The sequence below is a fragment of the Ambystoma mexicanum genome, chromosome 1p (assembly GCF_040938575.1).
Source record: "Ambystoma mexicanum isolate Mex_15411 chromosome 1p, UKY_AmexF1_1, whole genome shotgun sequence".
Classification (NCBI taxonomy): domain Eukaryota; kingdom Metazoa; phylum Chordata; class Amphibia; order Caudata; family Ambystomatidae; genus Ambystoma; species Ambystoma mexicanum.
The window spans coordinates 236,984,071-236,991,643 of record NC_090921.1 but is presented as its reverse complement, the minus strand read 5'-3'; the positions used below and the strand labels follow the sequence as shown (position 1 = coordinate 236,991,643).

The window sequence follows — 7,573 nt, the reverse complement described above, 5'->3', positions numbered from 1 at the left end:
AGAGACCTGGACATCGAGATGTTGGATGAACATCTAGCAAAGCTGAGTAAGAACTTCTGCCAAGAACTGGATCAGAACCCGAACCCCCTGATCAGAAGACTCACTGCCACCACTGCAAACCCCTTCGACCGCTACCCGCGGCCCATCACTGCGAAGACCCAGTGAAACCAGCCCTACTGTGACAAGACCACACAGACCAAGAAGAATACAAACCCACGACTACACACTCAACCCGAGAAGATGGAGTAATGAGGCTCAAGCCTCGGTATCCAAAAAATCACCGCTGATGGATAAAAATCTATCAGCAAGAAGAAGAACAAGCGCCTACTCAGTCAGTTCCATCGGACTCTTGCCTGCTGTGTCATTCTTGCAGCGCTGCGCTAGCGCTGCGTTCCAGGTAGAGGGCTTCCGCTGCAGCGCCGTGTGAGGCATCTGTCCCTGCCTACCCGTCATTAGCAGAGCCCTTACTGGGCAACTCTGCATGTGTCCCGGAGCCCCTGCTGGGCAACTCCGGCTGCATTGTGCTGTGATGGCCGCCTGGGTGTAGACATGCCAACATTCTGGAACCCCTGAGAGAGCTTTCACCACAGAAATCGGGAAAATGGATTTCCCCCATAGGATTACATTGGGGATATAATTATTTTTGGTGGGAGACGTTAAAAAATAGCACTATTTTTAATTTAAAAATCAGGAGTCGCCCGCCTAAAACGGGAAGGTTGGCATGTATGTGGGTGCCCCCAGGCCATGATCCAACCAGGTGCTCATGGTCCCCCAGGGTGATGCCTGCTACTATGTTGTCGGCTGGGTGACCCCATCAACTAAGTGCCTGGACATAAATTGGTCCAGCATGCATATCTTTGCATTTTCATGGGGCAGCTCGCCAACCAGCAGGGCGCTGATACGCACTCTGCAATATCTCCTCTAGTATATGCTGCCGCCTTCTTTTCGACTCGAGTTGTGGAGGTGTAGCCGTACACCGCCTCTCTCCACGCATGTTTGCTTTGACTTCTCGAGTAAAAGGTGTATTTTTCATTTTTAATTCATGCATTTTATTTTCAGGAATCTCTTTTTATATTCCATGGATCTGAATGGTTGTTTTTTCGTTTTCACTGTATGCTTATTTTACAAAGCACGCGATTGCCTTTTCTTCTGTTATCTATAAAAACACGAACGGGTTCAAGTCACGTGGGGTCGTCAAGCGCGTTTAGTGAACTTCCGGTTGTTCTGCCTGAAACTATCCCGCCTACACAACCAATACACGAATAAGCACAGCGAATTGCCTACGCGTGCGCGGTATGTGTACTCTGCAGACTGAGGACACTCCTGCGCAAATACACAGCGTTTCGATGGAAACGGTGGTTTACTTGGAAATATGGTCGATCTCTTCCATCTGCTGACTTTTTACGATACATACAAAAATAAAATGTAGTAACTGTATAGGTCATCACAGTAAATATAGACCTCTCGGCCACAAAATTGTGCAACTGGCTCGTTGGTCTAGGGGTATGATTCTCGCTTCGGGTGCGAGAGGTCCCGGGTTCAAATCCCGGACGAGCCCGGTGTTTTGTTGAACATTCAGAAGATTATGGCAACTTTCTGCAATTCAACCTTTATCCTGTATTTCTTTCTATATGAATTGTAAATGTCATTAAATGTTTAATCAGAAAATTCACGATTTTTCATTTCTGACAATTTTTTATGTACCCGCAGAAGTTTGGGTTTCCTGCTCGTGGCCCGTGAACTACGAGCCCGTGAGTTGTTCCACTTCTTTTTTTTTAATTTCAGTAGAAATATGGTTAACGATTTATTTTGGCACTTTAGTTGTATACAAAATACATCATAGCCAGCTTGCTTTGAAGGGCCGGTGTTATGTAAAATCCTGTATCCAAATATGTTTTATAATATCCCAATTTGCATAATTTAACAATGTTAAAAGTTAGGTGAATGATAGGATACCTAGGAATCAATCCATTTTTCACCAACTCCACGGTGTTATCTATTCTTTTAATTACTCTTTAGATGTCCTCTTGCAAAGAGGTTGACAAGACAGGAAAATAAGGGAGCTCATTTTGAGCTATGCATAATGGGAATAAGCAGCCTGTTAAGCTGCTTATTCCCGTCACTGTTCATTTTCGTGTGTTTGTGTGACAGACAGGCGAGGCGGCAGGCAACTCGCGTTTCCGCCGCCTTCCTTCCTCTCAGCCATACAAACGCACCAATAATTTGCAGCTGCATGTAATTTGATGCTGGTGCAAATGCTGGGGATCCCTATAGGATCTGCCGGTGTAACGTCACTTTTTGCTATCTGTCAGAAAATCCTATCGGTAGGAAAATCTGACAGGTATTGTAATGTCATTTTTTGCTACCTGTCAGAAAATCCTACCGATAGGAAAAAGTGGCGGGGTAGGAAAATCTGACAGTCTGGCCTGTCATTTTTTCCTACCCGTCAGAAAATCCTACCGAGAGCAGGCATTGGGCAACCCACCCAGGGGTAGGAAAAAGTGACAGGGTAGGAAAATCTGACAGCCTGGCCTGTAATTTTTTCCTACCAGTCAGAAAATCCTACCGACAGCAGGCATTGGGCAACCCACCCAGGGGTAGGAAAAAGTGACGGGGTAGAAAAATCTGACAGCCTGCCTGTCATTTTTTCTTACCCGTCAGAAAATCCTACCGAGAGCAGGCATTGGGCAACCCACCCAAGGGTAGGAAAAAGTGACGGGGTAGGAAAAAGTGACAGCCTGGCCTGTCATTTTTTCCTACCCATCAGAAAATCCTACTGACAGCAGGCATTGGGCAACCCACCCAGGGGTAGGAAAAAGTGACGGGGTAGGAAAATCTGACAGCCTGGCCTGTCATTTTTTCCTACCCGTCAGAAAATCCTACCGCGAGCAGGCATTGGGCAACCCACCCAGGGGTAGGAAAAAGTGACGGGGTAGGAAAATCTGACAGCCTGGCCTGTCATTTTTTCCTACCCATCAAAAAATCCTACCAACAGCAGGCATTGGGCAACCCACCCAGCGGTAGGAAAAAGTGACGGGGTAGGACCCAGGGGTAGGAAAAAGTGATGGGGTAGGAAAATCTGACAGCCTGACCGTCATTTATTCGGTATCCCTACATATTATCCCCACCAAAAATATAGCTGTATATATGGTTGTTTGTCTTGCAATAGGCGATATTTTTGGGGGTATAATTTGTGGGAGTGGGGGTTGCGGGGGTGTCCCCCATACATTTAAAAATAATGCTGGGGTTGCGGGGGGTGCCCCCCACAGGGTCCATGGCTCAATATCGCTGCAAAAATACGGCGATATTTTTGTATCACGATATTTTTGCGTGGATATTAACACATGGAACTATTTTTTCCTACCCGTCAGAAAATCCTAACGAGAGCAGGCATTTGCCCCTGCACCGGGAAAGTGGGGTAAGTGGAATAAGAGGTTATGGAAACAATTCCTCTTTTTTCAGTTTGATGACATACCCAAGTGGATTGAAACTTTTTGTGTCACCGTACTGCCTCAAAGTCCATTTTTAAGGATGGCAGCTTGCGCAACCTCTATATGCCCCACCACTGCTTTACTATATTGATCATTAGTATTGCGAAGAAACAATACAAGGACATGATTGTTGACGGCTATAAGCTCAAACAATATTCAACTTAGAGATTTGCCAACAGGTTGAGCTTTGTCTGCACCTTTTCTGGCAACATGTCACAACAGTACTTTTCATATTGAAATCATTGGAAAAGTTATGTTATGTTACAGGTACTTATATAGCGCACCGTCGCCAACGGAGTTGTTCCCCAGGCGCTCTGGGGGATCTGTAAACAGGATGAGGGCGGGTAGGATTAGTCGAGGAGGAGGGGAGTAGAAGAGTGGGAGAAGTGGTGAGCGGTTGGTAGCTTCAGCTCGGTATACACCGAGTGCTGGGCTTTGGTGCAAGTGTCAGATCGGGCGAGGCCTCGTGTGCTGTAGGTTCGCTCTATGTGTTGTTGATAAGGTGTGGTAAAGTGCGTGGGGATTGCTGGGATAGAAATGGTTTTGTGAGTGGGTTGAGTATGCAGAAAATTGAGGGTTGGGTTAGTGGGGTCTGTAGCCTGGTCCAGGTACTGCTGGTTCCGTTTGGAAAAATGCCACGACCTCCGCACACATAGGGTACATATCTGCATGCAGGTGTGCACTCACTTTCTTATAGCTCGCATGTAGCCGTACAGAGGTTGCAGTAATGGGGTACACTAATATGGATGAGAAGAGAATTCAGGGAAGGACATAGAGAGAGGGGTACAGGGAGTGAAAGCTGACCGCGGCTTCATTGATTTGTTGGTGGCTCTGCAGCTGTGCTCCTGCTGAAGCCATGTTCCTGTGAGGGCACTGCCTCGCTGATGCCATGCTCTGCCCTCTTCGGCCGAGGTCAGCGCAAGGCAAAGCCTGTGGTCTGTGCAGCTCTCTGCACGCATGCGCAGGGACCTCAAGTTTACTTCCACTCAGGCCTGCATGTGTCTGGGGCGCAAGGTCTGCACAGGCACAACTTTAGCCACCAGGGGCATCACGCATCAATTATGTATGGGGTGCAGTCTGCATCCAATTCAGCAAGCAAAAAGGGCTACTACTCCCCAAACCTGTGCACATAAACATTTCCCTGCCTCCCACTATCCAGCCCTGCCTCTGGACAGCCCCTCACACCTTGCCCCAGTATTCGGCCAATGTCCTTCTGCCATCCTCTTCACCCCAGCATGCACTCACTTTTATCACACTCTGCCATTTGCCAGGCGCTACTTCCCCTTGGAGCCGCCTGCATCTCTAACACCCCCCCCCAAGTCGGTGAATCTCCATGGCTGGTTGGGGGCTCGCCACTAGGTGTTAGGTGTGGGGGCCACCAAGAGGCCAATGTGGACAGGTCTGCATACAGTCTGGTGCAGCAGAGGTCCACTGCACACTTTACAAAGCGCTACAGGCTTCTGCATTTTGGAGTTCGTAGTATTTATTATTTGTCAAATTTAATATGGAACTCCGCAAGTTCCAGGGTGCAACGCGCGGTTGGTTAAAATTATAGGATCGTCCTACCATTTCATACACCATGAGGAGAAACTGTACGATTTCGTCACAGAACAAGTGTGTTGATAATTGTCCAGTAATCAGGGTATCTGCAAAAACAAAAGATGTTTTTGGAGGGGACACCATTGTGTTACCTGACTGGCATACTTTTGTGTTTGTGTTCAGTGGTTTGTGAAAAATGGCGGTAATTCTGCTACCGGCCAAAAAGGTGGCAGTAATGGAATTACCACTTTTTGCCGTGCCACTGAACTTGTAATGAGGCCTTTAAAGTGTGCTTTCAGCTCAGTTGGGTGTGTTGTGCTCGGTCGAGCTATGGGATGCTTGTGTGAGCTATGGGATGCTTGTGTTATGTTATGTTAGCGGTACTTGTATAGCGCACCGTCACCAACGGAATTGGTTCTCAGGCGCTCTGGCGGATCTGTAAACAGGAAGGGTGGGTAGGGTTAGTCGGGAAGAGGGGAGAAGGAGAGTGGGAGAAGTGGTGGGCTGTTGGCAGCTTCAGCTCGGTATACACCGAGTGCTGGGCTTTGGTGCTAGTATTGGATCGGGCGAAGGCCTCGAGTGCTGTGGGCGAAGTTTATGTGTTGTTGATGCGGTGTGTAAAGTGCGTGCGGATTGCTGGGAGAGAGATGGTTGTGTGGTTTTGTGTGGGTTTAAGTATGCAGAAGATTGAGGGTTGGGTTAGTGGGGTCTGTATCCTGATTCAGGTACTTATGGTTCAGTTAGAGTTGTATACCTGTGGGTTGGAATGTTGCTGTTTCCTCGTGGGTGGACTCGCTTTGGTGGTCTTGCGCTGATCCAACTGTATCCTGTTGAGTATAGTTTGGATTGGTAGGTGCGTCTGAACCTAATCTTCAGGTGTGGGACTGGGTGGGTGATATCTATTCTCAGGTGATCTAGTGTGACCCTGGTCGGTTAAGGCTTTGAATGGTTCAGGGTCGGAGTCGTGTTGATGTGTTGTCCTAGTGGATGCGTCTTGGTGAGCCTGTGTATTCAGACGTTCGTGTCCTTCTGTCCTGACTGGTTCTTTGGTTTCCGTTGGGTGAGCATCCTTGGGACTGTTTAGTTGTAGTTTTGTGTTGTGGGGTATTGTGCTTCCTGCTTTGTATTGGTGGACAGTGTGTAGTGAAGAAACATTCTGTTTCTCACCCATTGCATTGGGGCCCGTGGTGCAGTGCTTCCTTTCCCTCTCTATGTTTTGTCCTTAGGGCTGTTGGGGGAAGGTAACAGTTAAGGTCATGGTCCTCTTGATGATTTGTTCTAGTCTTTCCGTCTTAATTTGCTATGTTTACTGTCTTTGGTCGTATTGCGCTGGTCTCCCGTTTGGTCCTTTAGTATGTCGTGGGATATTTACCTTGGCTTTTCCCATTGATTGATCGGTGTGTATCGCGGTCGCTCTACGTTCATTGATGTTTTTAGTAATGTCGGTGCCCCTGGGGCCAGTCTTTTTAGTTATGACGTGAAGAGCCAGGTTTTGAGTATTTTCCTGAATAATAGGTGGTTTCTTGTGTTACGTATGTACTTTGGAAGGTCGTTCCAGGTTTTCGAGGCTTGGTGAGAGAAGGAGGATCCTCCTAGTCTTCTTTTGTTGTAGGGCTTCGGTTCCAGGCGGATGTCCATGATTGATCTGAGCGTTCTTGTTGGTTGATGTAGGCGCAGTTTGTCTCTTAGGAACTCAGCGCCTTCGTTGTGTACTGCTCTGTGCGTAATGCACATTGTTTTGAATTTTATTTGTTGTTTTATTGGTAGCCAATGTAGTGTTTTCAGTGCTGGTGCGGTGTGTTCTCTTCGGGGTAGTTTCAGAAGTAGTCTGGCTGCCGCATTTTGACTTCATTGTAGTTTTTTTAGGAGTCGTTCAGGCATGCATAGGCTATTGGCGTAGTCTACTTTGGACATGACTAGGGCGATGATGGTGGTTGTTTTGTTGGTGAACAATAGGAATGGTAAGATTCTCTTTGCCGCTCGCAGGAGGAAGAAGCGTTTCTTAGGGAGAGCATTTACTTGTTGCTCTAGCGTGAGATTATTGTCCATCAGAACCCCCAGGTTTTTTACAATCGGCGAGGGTGCTGGGGTTGTCCCGAGTTCCCTTGGTCAAGGGATGAATTGGTTTTCTCCTCCATTTTTGGGACTATCATTATTTCAGTTTTGCCTGGGTTGATTTTGAGGGAATTGGAGTTCATGCAGAAGAATACATCGCAGAGGCAGTTTTCTAGCGTTGAGTTTTTTCCGGGTTGTCTTGTATTTTGAAGATTATTTGTGTATCGTCAGCGTAGTTGTAGCAGGTGAGGCTGTGGCTTTTGATGATTCTGATAAGTAGATACAGGTAGATGTTGAATAGTAGCGGGAGAAGGATGTTCCTTGTGGTACTCCACAGGTGGAATCGATCGGGCTGGATTTGAAGGGTTTCATCCATACGGTTTCTGTTCTGTTTGTTAGGAACGATTTGATCCATAGTAGGGCGGTGTCTGTTATTCCAAGTCCTTCTAATCTCGTTATGAGGGTGTCATGGTCGACGGTGTCAAATG

General features: G+C 47.3%; 1 non-coding gene across 1 annotated transcript; it reads left to right on the top strand.

Moving 5' to 3' along the window:
• Positions 1-1,486: 1,486 nt before the first annotated feature.
• Positions 1,487-1,558, top strand: TRNAP-CGG (transfer RNA proline (anticodon CGG)). The gene has a single exon. It is a non-coding gene; the product is annotated as a tRNA-Pro (tRNA).
• Positions 1,559-7,573: the final 6,015 nt, after the last annotated feature.